Source organism: Camarhynchus parvulus, chromosome 2 (genome assembly GCF_901933205.1).
Source record: "Camarhynchus parvulus chromosome 2, STF_HiC, whole genome shotgun sequence".
In the NCBI taxonomy this organism is placed as follows: domain Eukaryota; kingdom Metazoa; phylum Chordata; class Aves; order Passeriformes; family Thraupidae; genus Camarhynchus; species Camarhynchus parvulus.
Window position 1 is genome coordinate 27,803,993 of NC_044572.1, and position 22,595 is coordinate 27,826,587.

A 22,595-nucleotide genomic window follows, 5' to 3' on the forward strand; every position below is an offset into this window, starting at 1 on the left:
AATTTCCGTAGTTTCAATTAAGTAAATCATAGGCTAGGTAAAATGGTGTTGCACTACCAAAAACACCTCTTTCATTTACAATGGAATGTGAAGTCAAACTGCAATTTTGTATGTGTATATTATTAAATAGCAGGATGTTTGGGAGGAAAACCAAGAGTGTTGACTGAAGAATTTAAGATTCTATCATGGTTATGTAGTCCAAGTTATTGCTTAATATTCCACTGAAAATATGGCACAAGGAGTGATGATATCAATTCTAGGGAGCATTTAGATGCTGCAGCACAAAGCAGCATTTCCCAGAGTGGATTTTATGATTAACAATGAAAGAAAGAAAGATTTAAGTTTGGTTTTGAAAACTGAGAGTTTAGTAATCTCAGCCTGTTTGGTGAAGCTTTTAAATATATATTTATTTTAAGGTGGATTCTGAAGTCCTGTCTATGAATAAATTAAATTTATTATTTGAACAAAGCCTGTGCAGAAGTGCTTTTGCTGACTCATGACTGTCTCATAAGGCAGGGAAGAGCACAGTGATAAATTGAAGAAAAAAGATGTGTTGGATGACAAGGAACACCACTTGGGCAATGCTGAAAATAGAGTTAAAAAATTCAGATAACAAAGAAGGCAGCTCTGCTGATGTTAAGTTCTTGGATCTGCAACTAGATTGTTCTGGTTTAAGGGTTATCTGCATAAGTTCATGACTGTGCAGCTCCAGCATGTGGGTATGGGTAACAGGCATCCCAGGAAAAAAATGTCCAAGGGAAAAAGGGGAGTTTTTTTCATAAACCCAGCCAACATAGCCACTTTGTCATCTGACACTTCTATTGCTAACATGCCAGTGGTATGTTTGTAGCAGTACACCTCAGATCATTAACTTTATGTATACAAAGTACATGTCTATACATTATTTAACAAGATGTCATTATCTCACATTGCATTTAGGGGAACAGTCCAGAGTGAGCAGCAGCCAAGTGGCTAGCAGGTTGATTAAAGATTTTTTTTGGTAACTATGCTAAGAAGGACAATCAGCAGTGTTTGCCAAATTGTGTACAAATAGGTGTGCATAGCTGCTCAGGTGTAAACTGGAAATGAAAAATGACCTTGAGTTTTAAAAGTAGTTGTTTCTAGACAAAGCCATGAATGTTTTTTTCTAGTTATATCCAAACCCTCAACTGGAAGGTAAATAAGAGGATCACCTACAAGAAAGGCAGTACTTGTGGTCCGCTCCTTGGAATAATCAGTAATTTGTGTGAATGGTAGGGCACAAGCAGGGAAAGCAGAGGGTGAGAGTTGAAGACAGCTGGGTAGGTGGATGCTGTCCTGAACAATGAATCCCCAGGTCTTACACTTTGGGATTTGCTCGCTCTGACACTCAGAAGTTCTTGGCCAGGTTTTGTAAACTCGGTTAAACACTTAGAGAAGAATCTGATTAAGCTTAAGCTAAAATTGCCCACTATATCTAATTAATTATAAACCTTTTCTTTCCAACTGTGTAGCTAAGAGTACAAATGGAAGTCTTTCTTAAATGATTCTTTCATGCCGTACCATTAAGCATGTCTGTAGTGTAAGGCAAGGTAAATCTGAATAAGCCCTTTAAATCTATGTTGTTGTATTTGTTATCTGTGCAGAGATAGAGCATGGATGATAACTCCAAATAAAACTGTGAGCAGAACTTGGAAGCTGGGAGAAATTTCCCTGCAAAGCTTCAAAGGGTTATTGCAGTATTGCCAAGTGCTGAATGTTTGCAAAGAGTTGCCTTTAGCAGATAACATCCCTCCTGTAAGGAGCAGATGGCTGAGAGATAGCCTGCAGCCCTGGGCAGATCCAAAAGGATCAGAGAGGGATGAGTTCTCTTGCATTTTCCCCTTAATATTTTTAGTTCCCTCTTTGTGTAAAAATAATTTGGTTTTGCCTGTGCCAGTTCATGTATGTGAATGGTAGGTGAAGTCATCCTTTCTAAAGCAATAAATTGTTAACATTCTTTGTCTAATCAATTCTGCCCTTAAAGTCAAATTCCAATCTTCCCTTCAAATTGTAGGTTGTGTGACTTTTAACTTAAGTAAGGTTCATTTGATTTAAAAACATGGTTTAGCAGCTCTGAAAATAATGTCCTGAAACATCACTAAAACATAGGAAGACACACTAGGACATGTTGCTTGTTCCAGTTCAGAATGAGATATTTGATTCTATACCCCTTCCTATCTTTGACACCAAATAAAGAGAAACAGAGACTAGGTAATGGTCATGTACATTTATTCATTTTGGTCATTCTGTGGCTAATATTGCAGCATCACAAGAGGTTAACTTTACTCATGTTTATTCTGCTGGCGGCTTTTTCAGAAAACTGAGGGGCTTTTGAGTGACATTTGTTTTCCAAAATGCTTTTAAAATTTGTAGAGGGTATTTTTTAAGCTGCCATGTAAGTGTACTCAGCATTGACAGTCTGTTTAACTTTCAGAAGTAATGACATCTTTGGTATGTTTTAGTCCCTAATTCTCTTTTATATTTGACCTCTTGTATATACTATATTTGACTTATGCAGTAAAAGACTTCAGTTTAAAAATCTAATGTAATTTGGCTTTGATAAGCAGTATAAGAGTTAATGTAAATCATGGGAGATGTGTCTCCAGGAGTTAATAAGAGTCAAATAAAATCAGTGTTAGGCTTTCTATTAACTTAATCATCTTTGGATTAGCCATTTACTCTTTTATTTTTCTCAAGTATTTTTATATCCTTAATTCATGGTCTGTCAGCTGTATTTACTCAAAATGGGCCAGAATATTTTGAAGTTTAGGAAGTCCCTTGGCTAGTGGAATATTAATGGAATAATCTTTGTTTTACACATACTGAACAAATATGTAGCACTGACATATAATTACATTGATAAGCTGAATATGATACAATTCTCAACTACTATTTAATCTCTTTCTGTTTCCCATGCAGTTTGTCTTTGTGTGTGTACAGCTCACTAAGTAGCAATTTTTAAAAAGTAGGCCACCATAGAATTAATTCTTTTCCCTGTATAGAATAAATGCTACTTGAGTAAGGTGCAAAATGTTGATCTTATAGGTAACAGTGTACTTCATACTCAGTCTTACTGGCTTTCATCTATTTGTATTTGAACCACTATTGTATTTGCACCACTATTTGTATTTCACCACTATATTTGTGAAATAAAAATTAATATTACTGGGTAAAAGTCTTGACTAAGTTATGTGGTCTTCTAAGATGCAGATGAGAAAAAATATTCTTAAAATATCTAACCTATGCAGATGAGAAACAAATAATAGAATATTTTTCTCAACTTCTTAGATTACCTTTGTTAGTACCAAAACCTTTGATCATGTAGACACTAAAATGCATTTTAGTAAAGTCCCACAAGAAGAATGGGGATTAAAAATCTCCCAAATCCCACATCCTAGTGCTAAAAGCTGTGTCCCTTCTTTCTGGGCCTATCATTTCTCCTCCTAGCTTTTACTTTATATGTGGGAACAGCTTTCTGGGTAGTGAGTCAGTAAGGTCACTGAGCAGCCACCTCTGGCTGCATCCAAATACAGACATGGCACCCGTGATGAGGGGCACATCCTACGCATAATCCAAGGGTATTTGATAAACCTGAATATAAAAACAAATAACCTGTGGCTGCCCTGGTAAGAAAAAGATGCATTCACCAAACCAGGAAAAGCACATTCTTTGCCTTTGTTTTATGAAAAATTTCCATAGTGTCTGAAGGAGGGAGTTCACAGCTGAAGATCATAAAAGGAAGCAAGCATGTGCAGAGGGGTTCCTCAGCTTTAACTACTCCACTGAGCTAAGCTGTGGCTTTCTGTAAGCCTTTCCCTGCACTGTAGAGATAGTATTTATTGACTTAATGTGGGGTGGGACAGTAAGAACAGATGCACTCTAAAGGAGCAGAAGCAGAGATTCTCAATTAACTTTATTGCATGAAGTTCCACTGGATTTTGATGAGGATTTCACCCAGCGTGCCTGTATTTATGTGTATCTTTATACAGCAAGAAAAAACAGAAGTGTGCTCACAGAGAGATGTGATTTTTTTTCCCCCTCCCACTGGGCTTTGTTGAGGCCCTTAAGTATTTTCAGGAAAACAGATCCCCCTGCCTCACTCTCATGGAAAATATATTTCCTGTCTGTTCTCCAGATACAATTAAGTCTTTCTCTTGGATAGGAGTAATATCTCACTACAGATAGAATTTTCTTGGCACAGCAAATTATGAAAATAATTTGCTTTTTATCATCTGTAGTTTGAAGAAACTGGAAGGACAATCTCTGTCTGCTGTCCTGTTAACTTCTGTCTCTGATGGTTTGGCCATCTCAATTTTTAGGTTAACACCATTGGTTTTTATTATGCTTAAAAAAAATAGAGCATGACTTGATTTGACAGAAGTCTATTGACCCAGGAACAAAGCACAGACCTGGTTTTAAAGAAGTGAACAAAATGTTCAAAAACTATTTTACAAATTAATGCAAAGTAGTGTTGCTAATTTGATTTCTAAAAAACAAAAAAATCTGAAAATCCACTAAAATATTAATTCAGTAGTGCACCAGATTTAAAAGGCTGGTGCTAAATTAATTACATGGAATTGAGGGCTATTAATCTGGTGAAGTGTTAGACATGAAGTGTTAAACACAGCTACAGTGTCTGGCTCAGGAAAACCAAAGCATCAGATTGAACAAAAGTGAGAACATGACTTGGAATTATTTCACCTGTGTGTTCTGTTTTCTCTAAGCAGGATGGTATTGGTCCCTGTCAGGCACTGGTATTGAGCAATACATGGTATGATTTTTGTTATGCTCTTAATCTTTAGTAAAGAGTAGAGATGCACAAAAAGGGTTGCATAAAATTACAAGGTAAACAGCTACCTAACCATTGCCAGATTTGAATGGGGAACCTTAGCTGGCTCATGAATCTATACCTCAGGTTCTTAAGCTAACAATAGGAAGGAACAGAAATGTTATGAAAGGAAAGCTGTACTGAGAGATACAGAAAAAAATTATATTAGTTTAAAATATTAATTCTCATTTTATTGGCAGTATAACTATGGTAAATGCTGTGTAATTTTTTTAAATTGTATGTCTTTTGGGCAATTCTCTCAATGTTACTGTAACATGAAGGTTCTGTTTCTCTATCTTTCTTCTTCTATAGTTAGGAATTTTGATATGAACTGTATTAAATGTGATGTTATTCTGGCACCCAGATGGGACTGGACAGAACCTGGTAATTAAATGGCTTATGGAGACAGAGTTTTCAGTAAGGATAAAAAAATTAACTTCTATATTCTGACATTTAATATTGTTAATCATCTCAGTTTTGTCATTTTAGCAATAGATCATAAGTAGATCTGAGAACGAAAGCCATGATGGTCAGTGAGGGAACAAATAAATCCTTATGGCTTCTTTTTGTTTTTTTTTCTTTCATGATACAAGTTTTGTTCCAATGACTACACAGGGCAAGAATGAATAAAACAATATTATCAATAAAATCTAGACTGAGATATTACCACTACTTAAAAAAACCAAGAAACCAGCTACTTCATTTCTCCAGCTATCACAGGGCTGTATTGGACCTGCTTCCCCCAAACTGTGTCTCCTACAAAAACTATGTGCAAACATTTGTCTTTGCCTTAATCCTTCCCCAAACCCTATACTCATAACATAATTTCTTGGGTTTTTTCCAGTTAAAAGTGCATCCTTTCTGTACCATACCTGTCTGGCTTCAGAGCTGCTACATCTGTGGTCCTGACAAAGGGAAATCATGGCTGTTGTCACATTTGATAGAGTGTTGTTTGTGTTTGAGAAAACACATAAGCAGCTGAGTTAAGAGCGAACTCCTTCTTTGTGTTCCTTAAGCAGAGATTTGCTCCAGCATGTTGGAGCAACTTGCCTCCCTTACTGTAAAAAAGATAATATTCTTAACCTGAGTTAATAGGTGTTGCATAATTACTAATGTCAAGGCATCATGTACGTGGTATCATACAACACTCCTTCAAACTTCAAAATATTCAGAAGACGTCGGCAGCTTGTGCTCTTTCTGATGAGGAAATGTGATTTCGACAAACACCTGAGGGTTTTGATAGGTGACTAGAGCAAAGCCATAAGCCCTTATGTCTCTTCTGTCAGCTGTGGAAAGGCTAGTGCTGCTAAAAAACAGACCAATTTCCTGCCATCTCTCAATTTAAAGTTTAAAATGCATCACCCTTGCAGCTGCAGTGCTTTAAGAAGTGACAGAATTACTGTTACTGGAGCATCCTACTGCCATTGGTATTCTAAATCTCCATCTTTGTAGGTCTGAGCTATGAAAATATAAAATTAAATAAATGTGCTTTATTAATAATAATCTCCTGTTAGGCCTATTGCTGCACAATACTGTTCAGTTTTCAACTCCTTTTCTGTATGGCTCAGAGACCACCCAGGGGCTTGGAGAATACTTTCAGCATGTCATTGCTGAAACTGTCACATGAAATCAACATAAAAGATACCAGAAAAAACCTGCAAAAATCAAAGCCAAGTTATACTGTTAAACTGCATAAACATCTGATTGCAAATTGAGGGAAAAAGCTTGAAAAGAATGGAAAATGTTGGTTGTTGTAATAGTCCCTGTTACACTGGTGGGCCCCACGGAGCTACATGACTTTGAGATGATAAAATTTGGCCGCTAGATTTATCTCGTTTTTATGCAGTTCCAGTAATTAGGAAAAGAATTTGCATTAAGTGGGTTTTCTTTCAGTCCTGCTTGTGTGTTTTTAGCTCTCCATTGCATATAATACTTTCACAGAATTCACTATCATGAATTTAAAATACAGTCCTTGACTATAAAAACAAAAACCAAGGCAATGAAAATCACTGGACAATAAAAGTTCCCGTATCTTCAACAGCCCTCAAACACCTGTTAAAAATGTGTTTTGTAACCTGCCCTGAAATGTGATGGAAATTAATGCTTATGAGTCCCTTGTGAGAATGTAAAATATCAGAGTTTAAAGCTTCACATACAGACTGATGGATAAAACGTATCTCAAACACATCTACTGTATCCCACCAGGACTATTCCAAGCTGATGCCCTCTGCATTCCAATGAAAAGAATAATTACCCTGGTCAATGCTGTTCTTTAACTGTGGTAAAGCAAATGTGATTTGTTTAGTTACTAGTCTAATGTGATTATCACTCAGAATTGTTTAGAAGTAAAAGCAATTAATACAATGAAATATTTCCTTTCATTCAGCTGTATTTAGACTGGTCTATGCTTACACATATTACAAAGGAACAGGATTTAAAATGTGTTCATTTTTGTCTACTTGTTCATAGAAAAAGGGACTGTCAGTCAAGAAGAAGAAATATAATGTAGTGGAGGCTAAAAGATTGCTATTTGCCTTGCATAGAGTGACAGTCTTAGAACTAAGAACATATTTTTAAGCAAATGTCCTGTGTAGCATTTCTTTCCCACCCAGTCCTTAATAACCTCCTTGGCTTCTCTTTTCAGAATACTGCTGCATATGTAGAAGCCAGCTCATCTGAAGCTCAGCTTCATCCTCATTTTGAGGATGAAGGGTCATTTTGAACTTCACAACCCATTAACAGCATGTTTAATGGAGTTAAAACATTCAGTCTTTAAGCCCTCTCTGCAAAGGCAGTCTAATCAGTCAGACCTTACCTCTTTACTCTTTGATGACACAGACTTAATCTAGAGCTTTTACATTTGCTGCTTTGCAGAACTAGGAATTCTGCTTCTACAGATCTGTGACTCTGTGATGTTCTTACCTCCTTGATTCCAGCCTTGCTGCCATGCTAAGAGCAGACATCCTGCTGTTCAAACTCAGTCTTAGCATTGTGTATTTGAAGATAATCCCTAGACCACCAGCATCTTTTTGGCATCTGTGAGCATAAAGGTTATGACAGTTGCCCCTTCTGACTGTAATCTTTGGTTTTACAAGAATTCTACTAAAAGACTTTCAAGCTGTAATTATAAAATCTCTTCCTGCTTTGTGTGGTATTGCTAAGGAAAAAATATTAGCAGTTTTAAAAGCAATACATTCTGCTGTGTTTTAAAACCTTCAATTTGCAACTAAATTATGTACTTAGCTTTACACACTTGACTTCTTCAGACTATTTAACAGCTTACACTGCAGCACATGTTTAAGTGTTTGCAGGATCAAGATCCACATCCTCTCTGCACCATTAAATGTTTTGCAGTTGAAGAGTGGCTAGATTCCCCAAGGGGTTGTCTTTTATGTATAAATGGAGAACATCCATGGCTTGCATCTGGGATTTATCATCTGGTTTGAGTGATCTAATCTCCTTAGTGTGTATGTGTGTACTCATGAACTTACATATGTAGACATGGTAATGACAAGAATAAGCTTGCTGGGGAGAAAAAGTAAGAAGAGAAAGGAATTGCCAAATATTTCTTAGAACATTTCCCCCCATTCTGTGGAAATTTTAAAACATTTTGTTTTTTGTCCAGCTCTATAAACTATCCACTGCTTCCTTGTATTCTGTTCTGCCTAGCAAAGCTCTGGGCAATTTTCAATATTCCAGACCATTGACTAGGATTTAGTTTACAAATTAGAAAACAGTTAAACCCATCAAAAATTCCATTTCCTTTTTTTCTTCTCATCTTAAATTTCATCTCTACATCTCTGTGCCTCCATTCAATGCTGGTCTGAAGCAGTTCATTGTAACTTACATGTGTGTGTATATAAGTTCATATAAAGAATATACTTGTGCATGTCTGCGTAAATGCATACGCGCGTACCTTTCACATATAAAAGATACTTAATGATATTGGTGGATATAATAGGCTTATTGTTTTGTCCTATGGTTTAACTGTAAATCTGCCTAAAGCAATTGTGCATAATTTTTACTGGATGATACCATAGTTTTGTGTTAAATGCAAGTCACATTGCAGACAATAAATTTTTATATATATGGAGTGGTTTTTTGCATTCATGACCTGATACTATCAATTCTCTGCTAAGATCTTTAAAATCTTCTGTAAGAAAATTGCTGGGTTTTGCTGCTGGTTTTTTTTTGTGTTTGTGGTGGTTTTTTTGGTTGGTGGTGGTGGGGGTTTTTTTGGTTGGTTTTTTTTTGGTTTGGTTTTTTTTTTTTGTAGCCTTTAAGAATCACACAAAAAAAGGTTACATGGATAGCTCTGGAAAGTATTGTCCAGTCTTGTCACAGAACAGATGAAGGACCACGGAAACAGTCCAATCTTCATCTCCTTGTACATGGCACGGGAGTTACAACTAGATGATCTGTAAGGTCACTTCCAACCCAGGCCATTCTACAATTCTGTAATTCTAAGATTAAGACCTACTGACATGTTCCTTTGGAACATGAAGACCAGCCTGGTTGAGTACTTTGTCTGAGCAATTCCATTTCAACATTGATTAATTCAAATATATTTATGCTATTTACATATAGATGTAATGACAGATTGGTAGAAGCCCTAGACATAAGTTAAAACCTGTCCTCTCTTCCTTCTAGCCACTGCAGACTTACTAAACAATGCTCTCCAGTCCTCCAATGTCCTAAGGACATTCTCTTCCCCATCTCTTGTAATGTGGTATCTTGCTTCAAAATGCAGCCTCAGCTTTTGAACATAAATAAAATATGACTGTGGTTTGACACTGAGCTGGCATTTGGCAAAGTCAAGAGGGAAATATTGCTGAATCTGTTACTGAACTCGGCACAACTGTAGAGCTGGGCAACTGGAGAGCTTTGAACATAGGAACTGTAGACAGCAAACAAATCATCACAGATGGGGATTAGTGCCACTTTATCCTCTCCATGCCAACATATTCTTTGGATTCTGGAAATTCATGTATGTTTCATACAAGTTTCAGTAAAAGATTCAGCTGTACACACAGACACTACTTCCTTCTTTCCCTCCTCTTTGATGTGTATATGAGAAATTTAAACCCTAATGCACAGCACTTTGCACAGAAAATAAACATGACGTTAAATTACATAGTAGTGAAGGAGGCATTTCTGCATAATATATTTCTTTCCTCCTCTTTCAACAACATAAATTGTATTGGCATCTATGACTACTACACTAGAAAGCTTAAAATACCCTTATAAAACTTGAAGTAGGCAGTGATGTTTCCACTTACAAGAATCAAGGACTAATTTTATTTCCTTCAGGAGAATAACTGCTAATCTTTACAGTAACAGAATAGCTGTTTTGTTCATCAGATATGGGATCTGAGGGATCAAAATAAATGTATTGTATTGCTTTTTTTTGTGATAGCACTTATTTAAGTTTACTCCTTATGCTATACTTTTTCTGTCAAGGTTAGCTCACATATTAGTAATTATACCTTATAATAAAGTTACATTTTTAACTGTGTCATCAATCAATTCAGAGAAATTTAATTTTCTGTAAGAATGGCTTTAGGAAAGTGGTACCATCTCCAGAGTAGCCATTAGCATATGTAAATGAAAAAACATGGTGAAGAAGATGAGACCTGTCTGTGGGCTCTGAAATGATCAATCTCTGAGACAAGATAAAAGAACAGCTCTCCTGTGGGAGACAATGACTTACTTCTTCATGATAGTTATTTAATGTCAATGTACTTTATTCAGATGAGAAATAAGAGGAGTTCCCCTGAGCCTGATTGCTTGTATAATGTGTTCTCATATATAATTATAAAGAGAATTAAAAGCTGAGCTAGTGTGTGAGGCAGCAAAATAACTTCACCACCCATCAGTTCTTCCCATGTCATTGGCTGCTCACCTGGCAATGCATCTGTAGCTGACAGAGAACTTTTTATCTGAAGGCTGTATTTGTGACACTTTTGTTACACATTTGTGAACTTTATTTCTCTAACAAAATAGTAGTTAGTAGCACAAACCATCCATTATTTTTCTTATAGAAAATGTTACATAGAACGTACATAGTGCAATAGACCTTAATTCAGGAAAGTAAAAGAACCCTTAAGGACTGACCCTATAGGAGAATGAACTGCAAATTGGTTAGGCACCACTGCCTTCACCAGATTTCAAGTGGGATCAATTTAGCTTTAAGATAAGAAAACAATAATCTTAACATCCCAAATCTGAAAGCCACATGATACCAGATGTTTAAGACACATACAAAAATGAATAAGATGCTAAAGTCCCCAGAAGCTGTTTAACTTCCAGTGAAGAGCTAGGTATTTATATTTAGCTAGGGATTCATAACTTTAATAGTCTGACCCACAGTCCCCACTGTATGAAAACCAGTACAAAGCCAGTGCATCACTTAAGTCCTATTAAACCATGATACAAAAGCCTCATGCTGACTTTTGCAGAAATGACTCATGCTATGTTCCTTCCCTTTCTACACTACCAAGTTATTTGTTACACTTTGAATCTGTATGTTGGGTTTGCATGGCCTGGTTTTAGGTAGCAGGCTGGGCCACAGAGGCTTCTGTGGGAAGCTGCCAGAAGCTTCCACCATGTCCGGCAGAGCCAATCTCTGATGGCTCTGAAGATGGACATGCTGCTGGCCAAGGCTGGGCCAATTGGAGATGTTGGTAATGCCTCTGTGGTAACATATTTAAGAAAAAAATCAAAACAAAGTGGGTACAGTTTTTGCTAGCCAGAGAAGAAGAGGAGGTGAGAACATGCAAGAGAAACAACATGGACACATCGAGGTCAGTGCAGAAGGAGGAGAAGGAGGTGCTCCAGTCCTGGGTGCCGGGATTCCTCTGCAAGCTGTGGTGAGGACCATGGGGAAGCAGCTGTGCCCCTGCAGCCCCTGGGGATTCATGGGGGATGCAGAGATCCTCCTGCAGCCTGTGGAGGAGGTGCCCACGCTGGAGCAGGAGGATGCCTGGAGGTGGCTATGATCCAGTGGGAGATCTGGGGAGAGAGGGGGCCCTGCTGTGTGCCCATGGGAAGGACTCAAGTGTCAGCAGGTGCTGGATGGCTGCTGATCATGAGTGGACCCATGCCGAGAAGTTCTCAGTGAACTCTCTCCCGTGGGAGGGACCCCACAGCCTCACAGAAGAAGGACTCCTCTCCTGGAGCAGTGGAAGAAGATCTTGGGTGATGAACTAAACAAAACCCCATGCCCTGTCTCCCTGCACTGTCAGTGGGAAGGAGGGAGGGGTTGGGGCAAGAAAAGGTATTTTTATAGGCTTATTTTACTTCTCATTATCCTCCTCTGATTTTGTTAATAATAAACTCATTTTGTACTTCTAAGTTGAGCCTGTTTTGCCCTTGAAGTATTTTTCTCACAGCCATTACCTCAATTCATGAACCCTTTGTTTAAATTTTTCTGTCCTCTGCCCAGTTGTAGCAGGGGAGTGAGCAGCTTTTGTGGGTGCCTGTTGTTTGGCCAGTGTCAAACCTCAACAGTATGCAAAAAAGGGATTTAGAAACAGGCAGGTGGAAAATAGCAAATAGCATACGACATCTAAATCTAAAAGCTGCAAATATAGGAATGTTTTCCTGACTTCTCTCTTTGGTAAACATGCATGAGAAGGAGAGGTTACAACTGAGAAAAAAGTCATTTGTAAATATGTAGCCATCACTGTTTTCAAGCAATCACCACTTCCTTGTGAAAACTGGGCAGATTAGCAAAATTGTTTTTATGTAACATCCTAGTGATTTCCTAGGAATTTAGGATTTTAGCAAAAACACTCTGTCTCCCTTAGAAAACAGTAATAATTGAAATGGCATTGGTTTTGTGGAATTCAAGACCAAACACTTATGTAAAAATCTTAATGTACAGGGTCTCATTGGGTTGAGTTAATTTCCTTTATAACAGCCCACATGGAGCTGTGTTTTGGATTTGTGACCAAAACAGTGTTGTTGGCACATCAATGTTTTGGCTGCTGCTGAACACCACTTGCACTGTGTCAAGGCTCTCTCTCCTGCTACACCACCAAAGGCCAGTAGGCTGGGGATGGGCAAAAGGTTGTGAGGGAATACAGCTGAGACAGCTCTCCCCAGCTGGCCAGAGAGTCCATATAATGTCATTTTCACCAGTAAAATTTGGTGGGAATTTTTCCAAAGTTGCCTTTGTTCAGAGACTAAGCATCAGTCAGCTGATAGTGAGTAATTTGCTTTTCCATCACTTGCTTTTTTTCTCCTCTTTTCCCCCGATCTCCTATGAATCTATCTCTACTCTCAAGTTTTCTTATTTTTGTTTTCTGATTCTCTCCCTCATCCTACTAGGGATGGGCTTATTTGCCATTTGGAATCAACTCTCTACACTTAGCTAAAGAGTTCTGTACTTCTAGCTTCACTGTTTAATTGTTTGCGATTCTTAGCCTCAGAATAAATAATGATGGAATTGTTGGCAAGGACAGACTTAGGAGACCTGGGATCCTAAGCAGCCTACCTGACAAAAACCCAGATTATTTCTTCACTGAAATTTCACGGGAATTAAGGTATTTTTTGTCAGGAAAAACTGTTTTGTTGGAAGTTTTGCCAATCTGCTCCAATTTGGACCAGATTTTTCTTGTTCCATGCATTCACTGACCTCCTGGTAGGAAATGGAAGGAGTTGAAAGCAGGCACAGTTGGGGACCTAATTACAGCATAATTACAGACCTGTCCATGTTGATATTTTGGGCTACCTTAGAATGAATATAACATAGTTATCTCTACCTCACTGGAATTTTACATCCATTTTACATGGTTTTTAATGTCATTCCCTCAGAATATTTTATCTGGCTTTATGGCCAATAAAATTCTGAGCCTACTGCCAGCCCACCCACACCAGATAGGAAGGCACATGCAGTGATGTCCTGTGGTCTGACTTTTCCCCTTCCACCCATTTCTGGATATGAAAGGCAATAACAGTTCTAACAAAGGAGGCTAAATGAGGAGATTCTTCTCATGAATCACACGCAGCAACAATTAATGGAGCTCATTTTCAAACAGAAATGTACCTGAGAATATGCATTCATTACTAATGAATATGACAACAGCTGCATGTTTACGATGACCGAGTGGAGTTGAAATATGTATATCCAAAGCTGAGATCAGGAATAAAACCAAAAGATTTTATAGACAGAGAAGTATACAGCTACAAACAAAGGTACAAATCAGGTTTCCATAATATTTTATTTTGCCACAGAACTTAAAGCCAGAGCGGTTTGGCTGAGTAGAGACTACAAAAAACTTGATAGTTGTTTCTAACCCTCCAGCTTCAGATTCACCCCTAAGCCAAATTTTTTCTCTGCATGTATAAGTGAAGAGTATTTTGTACAACTTTGCTTTTATTTACATCTATGTGTTTGTGTACTTTTGCCTCATATATACATGTATAGATAAAAGATATTCTTAGATTCACAAAACAGATTAAGGACTTGACTTGGCCACTGATATTTCTAAGGTTATATTTGCTGCAAAATTCAAATTAAGCGTATCATGTCCTTGAATGGTACAACAGAAGAAAAATTTTCTTTTTAAAGGAACCCATAAAATGAAGAGGCAAAGATCACTACAACATACAGAATCTGTTTACAAGGGCACCAGAGGCTGAACAAAATTTTCTCCCCAGTAAATTCAGTTGCTGCTGGCATTGTCATAACGACAAGCAGTGACTAGGAGATGCACTTCCTTTTGAATAATAAGAGCTGAATGGCAAGATAAGCTGTGAAGTAACACATTGCTTCATTCAGCAAGCAGGTTTGCCCATTTTTTGAGCTCTGTGTAAAATCCTCCATCACTACACTGTTTTTCATCAGTTCTGGAAATCAACTGCCCTTTAATCTGATTGTATTCTCATGGCCAAAAAGGAGATGATCAGGAAAACAAGTACCCTGGAGCAACATTCTGCATTTGAATTGGTTAAGAAAGCAAGACAGTTTCAAAGCCATCATTACTGTCTAAAGACCATAATTAAAGTTGTTTTTTAATTGCATCCTTCACAAAAAGCTACTTGTGCTCCAAATCCTCACAGCATTCTTCATGCTTCCTGCATTTCTACTTAGTCCTATTTAGAAGGAACTTTTGAGATATGCAAAAAGTTGCCAGAGAATGAGATTTTATTTTCTTAAGAATAAAGTCCTCAAGTAGTTAAATACTGACATCTAAACAAAAAAATTACTAAAATACTATAATATCTAAGGAATGATTTTCACATCTACCAAGAATTCATAATTTTTATTAAAGCCACTTCCAATTAGAGTAATTACGGTTTTGCTTTCTAGGAAAAGGAAATTACTGTATTATGGAGTATTATTATTATCATGGAGGGGTTACCTCCATCTTTGGTCATTGCTGTCACTCAGATCTACTTTAGAAAGTCACACAAAATTAGAGTGATTCCTATAAATGTAATAAAAGAAGTCTCGTCTGAAAAACTTGCCTTAAAGCTGAGTCACAAGATTAAAATATATCTTACATATTTCATGCAATATTTTTATTTAATATTAATTTTAGTCTGCAAGATTCTTTCAAATATCCCATTTCTTAAATGATGATAATACTTTACTCTGTAATTGTTCACAGTGAAATAATCTAAATACTGAGGGCTGAGTGTGTGTGAAATGTGTTGAAAGTCTTCCAGGTTTGTGGCAGCTCTTAAAGAGCCTGGGGATTCTTCAGAAGATAGTGTGTAGAGGGGAGAAAGAAATTCTTCATTGCAGGATGTTGCTGCAGCTCTGTACACATGATTTACGTGAATTGGAATGTTTGTAGTCAAAATGGTTTTTCTTACATTTTTGTAGAATTCTGGCCTAAAGCACTCTACATACTTGAGAAAACATGACTCAATTTTCCTCATGATATTTTGTTTGCAAATGCTTCTAAAGACAATTAACCTTTCTGACTGAAAGGCTTTTTTATCTCCTACATTGTTTACAGAAAAACATACACAACAGAAAAAACATTTTAAAAGGAAAAAATTGCCATCCTACCAATAACAAAAATGGCGCTTTTATTTCATTAATGTACTGCTATGAGAAATGGCAGATATCCAGGCTTTTTGGTTTCTATTGTTTTGTTATGTTTTTCTGGAGCATATGCTTGAGAAACCTGTGATAGCAGAGCTTTTAAAGAAATACAGATGTTTTTATTTTCTAGTGCAAATGAGTCTCAGTGGCTTACAACTATCTCATCTAAGTTTTCTCGAATGTTTATCCAGTAAGCTTTTATGGAACTCTTTTTTTTACGGCAAACTGCCTTCAGCCAGCACTGAAATAACAACACATGCATGCAGAGTTACAGTGTGGGACATCTCCACTGAGAGCCAGAGTGCCAAATGGCTGTGCTGCAGAGTGCAAGGTGGACACACAGCCAAGGACAGCGGACACGTCTTCGTGCCGAACTGCTGACAAAACGTGCTGCTCCCAGGCAGCTGAGAAATGTTTTTCTACATAGTTTTGATGCTATCTATTAATCCCTTGACCCCTCTAGAGTTCGTGGACTACGGTTACAAAATCTTCATGAGAAGATAAAACAATATATTCTATGCACTTATATTAGTGAGGACCTGTAAAACTTCCCTACAGATTTATAATCAGCTTATTTAAGTACAAGCACTTTGCAGGTATGTTCTAGTACCTTATTTTCTTTCACTAAGATCTGCCTAGACAGTTATAGCTGTTCTTCAAGATTTAAGAAAAATCAAATTTATACACATTGTTAAAACTAAAATGAACTTACACTTTTACATAAAGCTCATAGAAAACCATAAGCAATTCCTTGTGTTCATTGAATTATGTGAATTTTTCCACAGAATGAGACATAAGGTCTCATACATGAAACTTGATTATTGCATTTACACATAACAATGTTTTTCAAAATTTTAAGTCACTATTGTGCCCTATTAGACTGCTAATATATTGTTAAATACATTTTATTTTTACTTAGATGAATTTTCTCAGATTGGAAAAGTAGTCTTAATATTTACTGTACAGAGAATACATCCAATGTGAAATCACAGCTGAAAGAAAAGTACTCTGGTTTAATGCTTTTGTTCCAGTAGCAATGCAACTGTAGCGTTTGAAATTTTGAATATTTTTGTAGAAACCTGAAAATATTTGTAGAACATTAGTAAGATTGCTTTGCAACAACTGATAACACTTTACTCGAGCTACTGTAAGGTCCAGAAATAAATGAAGAAAGTACTGAAGACACTGAATGTTTGAAATCGAAAAAATAAAGCTGGTTGAATCATTCAAAATGAGCTCTCTTTAGTAAAAGGAAGATTAGGTTAGGGAACATCTAAACAAACTGGACATAAATTTTTGGGACTGTGTGGAAAGCAGCCAGATGTGCTGAGGAAGCTGGCCAATGTCTCAATTAACTTTGGAATGTCATGGCCCTCAGGGGAGGTTCCTGAGGTTGGGAAGAAATCAAATGTCTCCCCTGTTTCCAAGAAGTACACAAAGGACGATCCAGAAGCTGTAGCTGATCAGCCTAATCTTGAACATTTGGAAGGTGGTGAAGCCAGTCATCCTGGTAAACATTTCCAAAACCAGCAAGAACAAGAAGGTGGCTGAACATAGGCAGCAAGGATTTTCTCGGCAGTTTTTCTTGAGCAACCTGAAGCAACTAAAGTCCCAGAATTTTAATGATGTATTTCTTTTTGTCTCTACTGAATTATGGACATGTCTAAGAGTATTTTCTGCCTGCTGTAGTTTTTGCCTTGATGCAACATTTTGGATTTCAATAATAAAGCAGTGTTCAATCAAGCTTAGGTTCACTCAGAGTGAACCTAACAAAGTATGGCTATAAAATTGCTCCTGTCTATTCTGGATCAAATTTGGGAGTAAATGTCACAATGCATTGCCAATTAAAGGAGGAAGGAAACTCAGGCAGAGCCCACCAAGTTACTCATATTCCCAGAAAGCTGAGTGTCAGCCGATAAAATTCATCATAGGAATTTAAGGCTCTGTCTTTCTTAGTCATTCCTTTGTCTTTGTTAGTGGCATATAAGCAGTAGCATAAGGGACACAGAGCTTTTAAAATATCCATTCATAAAGGCATTTCTGTATTGTTTTCTTAAAAAAATTTTTAAACGTGTGTCAAAAGCCCAAAGATTTGACAGTGCAGGAGAACAAGTGACTATGTTCCAAGAGATTGAGGCAAAGTACTTGACAAAATGAGTTAAAATTGTTCTTTTTCACCATAATATAGCCTATTTTAGGAAAAAAGCACAATGCAGATGGAAGTACATAAGACATACTTTTACATCAGCACACTAGTGTGTGTATTCAAAAGTTTATACTCCTTCACAGTGTGAATTTTGTCATACTTATACCAATCAGATAACCATTTGGATGTGCAACAAATATTTCCTCAGACATAAAAAGTGAAAATGACCAAGAACTTGGTTATGCCACAGTTGGACCGTGTATTTGGTAGCAGCACTGAAAACTGTGAAAATTATGGCTCTTTTCTCTGTTCAGCAGAATTTCCCCTTCTGGTGATGTTGATACAATTAAAGTTGAGTGCTGTCACTAAAGGAAGTTTAATCCTTTTGCTGCATTGCAGTCATATGGTAAATTTTTATAGCTATAACTACTCCTGCTTTATCTGTTATCCCAGCGGGGCATGGCTGAGATACAACAATATTGCACAGCAGGGCTGTCTCTTTTCACAAAACATTTCGCTGAGGCTTTTTGTGCTATCTCCTACTAATCAGATTTCTCACTGAGGTGCCCACCCACCCAAATCGAGTGTGGTCAGTGGAGCTGGCAGGTTACCACTTTCCAAACAGTTTAATGAATATCTACCCATTTATGTTTGCTTAAGAAAAACCAGCAGGGTGGCTTCATAGGGTGGGATTATTGCCTCTTCATCCTGATGTTCTTGACTATAAATTTAATTCCTGCTTGTGCAATGAGTTGGTAATTGTAATCTGAGATAGTATATTTGATCTTCCTGCTCCTGGCAATGGAATCCCATTGAGTCACCTATTCCAAAATCATGTGCAGAGGTTTCTTATAAACCTAAGTGTTGCTTGGCATAAAATAGCCTATCTATCTGCGGAGCAACAGCTGGTGTGCTGAGGATATATTCATTATCACCCTTCTGCACTGCTTCAAGCAGATAGTTCTGTACATTAAAAGAATTGGAAAATGACATTAAAAATATTATTTGTAGAAATGCTACTTGTTTCCACAGATGTTTTCAGTCCTCTTTTCTTGTTCATAGCATTCTGCACTTTTTTTCTTTTTTCTCCAGTAACACTCATGATGCCATTTAAAAACTTTCATAAACAATGTTTGTTGCAGAATCTTTCATGTAGAACTGTTATTTCCTTTATAATGTTCCAGTATAGATCATTAGTTACTTCTTCAGCATATTATCAGACAGCTTTCCTATCAGAAGTATTAAGAAATTAAACCAAAAATAGATGAAAAATGAATAGTAGATAACTTGGATAGGTTCTGAGATATCAATTATTTTGCTGTCTGGTTTATGCCTTGCACAGCACAGGGCAGTGCAGAATTCAGTCTCCTCTCTGCATATAATTGTAATCATTTTTGATAGCTGTGTTCCAACTTTATCATTAAGGATTTAGTTCTGCAATTGCTTCTGAAGAGATTTCCCATTTAAGTCCCTGAACGTGCATTCAGATTACAGAAAAAGTCTGTTGAACTATGATTGCAAATGCAGCTACAAACAATTGTTCCCTAAAAAAGTCATACAGAAGAAGGCACTTAGCCTACAGGTTTTCATCTGATCACAGATTCCTGGAGTACAATAAGAATCATACAGCTCACTTGCCTGCTCGCTTGCTCTCCCCCCCAACCCCCCCAGTCTACAAGGTCCAATCATATTTATTTCCACTCTGTCTTTTATTGTGGGATTTGCAGAACTTTAGAGGCACAGCTCAGAGGCATTCCTCAGCACACTCTCATGGATTAAGAGTTTGCTTTGTTTGTAACTAAATTAATATCTTACATTTTTCAATGCAACTGTCCTGATGCAGAGTCTTGGACTTTTCAGAGTGGAAGAGTGAACAGAGAGTCAAGAAATAGAAGAAAATGTTGATGGAATACTGTTTTAGAAACTTCAGAACTGCACTAAACTTTTTAACTGCCACAAGCAGCCCTAGAGCCTTTATGGAAGAAATATTGAAACTGCATGGAGAAGAAATCTATCTTCTACACACTGGTAAGATCTGCCTGAGCTCCTTCTCCAGGCTAAACAATCCCAGCTCTCAGGCTCCTCTCACTGGATGCTCCAGCCCCTTAATCATCTCCATGACCCTTCACTGATTTGCTCCAGAGTGTCCATGACTCTTCTGTATGGAGGAGCTCATAAGCAGACACTGGGCTGTTACATCAGTAATGATTAGAAGGTACATAGGAAGGAAAATAGAACAGAAGCTCCAAAGCAACTTTCCAAAATGATCACATCACCCCCAAAATCAGTATACCAGAGCTGTTGTTTCAAGGGCTGAAAAACTTACACACAAGTAACTTTTAGAAAATGTGAAATAACTGTGGGTAGTTTTAGGAGAAATCAATGCAGGCCAGAAATCTACTTTGGATATTTTGGATATTTTTGCAGCAGAAAGGTTTGGTAATGCTACTATCCTATTGTGGTGCTGCAAAAAAAAAAACTATTTTAATCAATTTTTATCTCAATAATTTCCCTTTTCCACATGCAGTGATTGAAGGGTGAAGACTATAGGTAACCTAATGTACACCAGGAAGCAAAAAAACCTGAGAGAGTAATAAAATGGACTTATTAGACTAGTTAATTAATATGCTGAAAGTGTCTGTCTTTCCATTCTGTTTATAATTTTTCAAAAAGACACTAATTTATTTTGATATAACTGACTGACTGACTGAATGAATAATGAATTAATAGAATAGGAAAAACACAACACTATTGCATTGGCAAAAAAGAAACCCAAATCTCAAGAGGTACTGGAAAAGAGAAATTTTCATGTTTTCATACAGAGTCACTCTCTAAATTCCTAAAGCCCATGTTGAAAAGTATAAAGTAATACATTCCATTTCCTGACTTTCAGTAGTTGCATGTGATAGACCATCATGGGATATATTTCCTGTTCATGTAAATTCTGAGCTTCTGGAATAAATCAAAAATTTTTTTTCTTCCCTTCCAGGACCATTTTCAAAGGATACTAGTGAGAGATGCTGTCAAATTTTTGTTTGTTTTCCCAGAATTTACAAATTAAACTATTTTAACTGCATAGGGAAGTGAAAATAATGAGCACCAAGGTTTTTTTCTCTCTCTTGCTTAAGAAGTAAGATTGAATCTTCCAAAGTCCAGAAGATTTCTAGCTTTCCCTTGAAAGCTCTGTTCAGCATCAAGGCAAATCCCAAGTTAAGCTATCAGAGACAAAACCCAACACCTTATCTAAAACTTTCCTTCAGAGGATTCAAAGCCTTCAGTAAACATTAAACAAGTTTAAGTAATTCTCTGCAAAGGAGATAGTCAGAATTTTCAAAAGTCTCTAAGTGCCAGGAAATCCATTAACTCTGTTATCAAAGGACATCATCCCTCAGTAAAGAAGTGAAAAATTAAGCGTGTTAGAAGAAAGTCAGTCACAGATTACACAGACTCTTACTGTCCAAAGAGTATAACTTGAGAAAGAGCTGATGTATTCAGTTAGTTTCTTTCCTTTTAGCTTCTGATTAAATGCTCATTATTGTTGGTAAAAATTCTCCCATTCATTTTCAAGGGACTTGGCTCCCATACCCACAAAGATTTCTGAAATATGGCCTGAAAAAGATGAAAAAAGTATCTGAAGTCGTGGCAGTTTTTGAATCTAGAACTGAATTTTTACCCTTGGTCATGTACAGTGGAGTAGTGACTGAGGCTGAGGCAGAACCCTTCCAAAATTTTGAGATTTCTGGGTCATGTGCTAAGCCTCTGATGAACTCTAATTTTTACAGTATGATGAGATATTGATTAAGAGAAACTCAAAGATCAAACACCCATCAAATCTCACTGTTTATACAGAACCAATAAATCAGTTTCTTTTTAGCCTGGAAACTGAACTAAGTCTCAAGTCTTACTGCTCTTTCTCCACGCTTCCTTGGTGGGTGGCTGCTTAAGTTCAGCATCTGAAATCTTCTGGCACAGCATAAATAACTCCTCTAGTGAGCTGTCATTAGACATCTTGGTTTTACTCCCTCCCATACCTGGTTGGTATAAAATAACACCATCGATCTTGTGAATAGGACTCCTTGTTTTACTCCTCCAGCCCAGTTACCACTGCTGTCTCTCCATAAGTCATGAATACTCCCAGCACAGCAGGAGCACATTAATGATTTATTTTTTCTGAGGAATACCCTTATTACAAATTATTTTCTTACCTGGCTGGGTACTCTCACTGCAGGACATTGTTGCTAATAGATCCCCTTGAGCATTTGCAGCCTACATTCCTCATTTAACTGGATCCCAAGTGCTGTGCATGTTAAATACCTCATCTATTATCTCTTTAAGCATGAGATTTCTGTCACAATTTCTTTTGTTGATTAGGCAGTTTCTCACAGAAGTAAAAACAGTGCAAGGCTTTTCTAAAATTAATGGGAGAAGTTACTATTTGTAGATATACCCAGTTGCAGGCAGTGACAGGCTCATATTATGGGAGAACATCAGTTCTGGTATCCCTCATCTTGGCCACTCTGCATGACTTTTTCAGTTTTCTG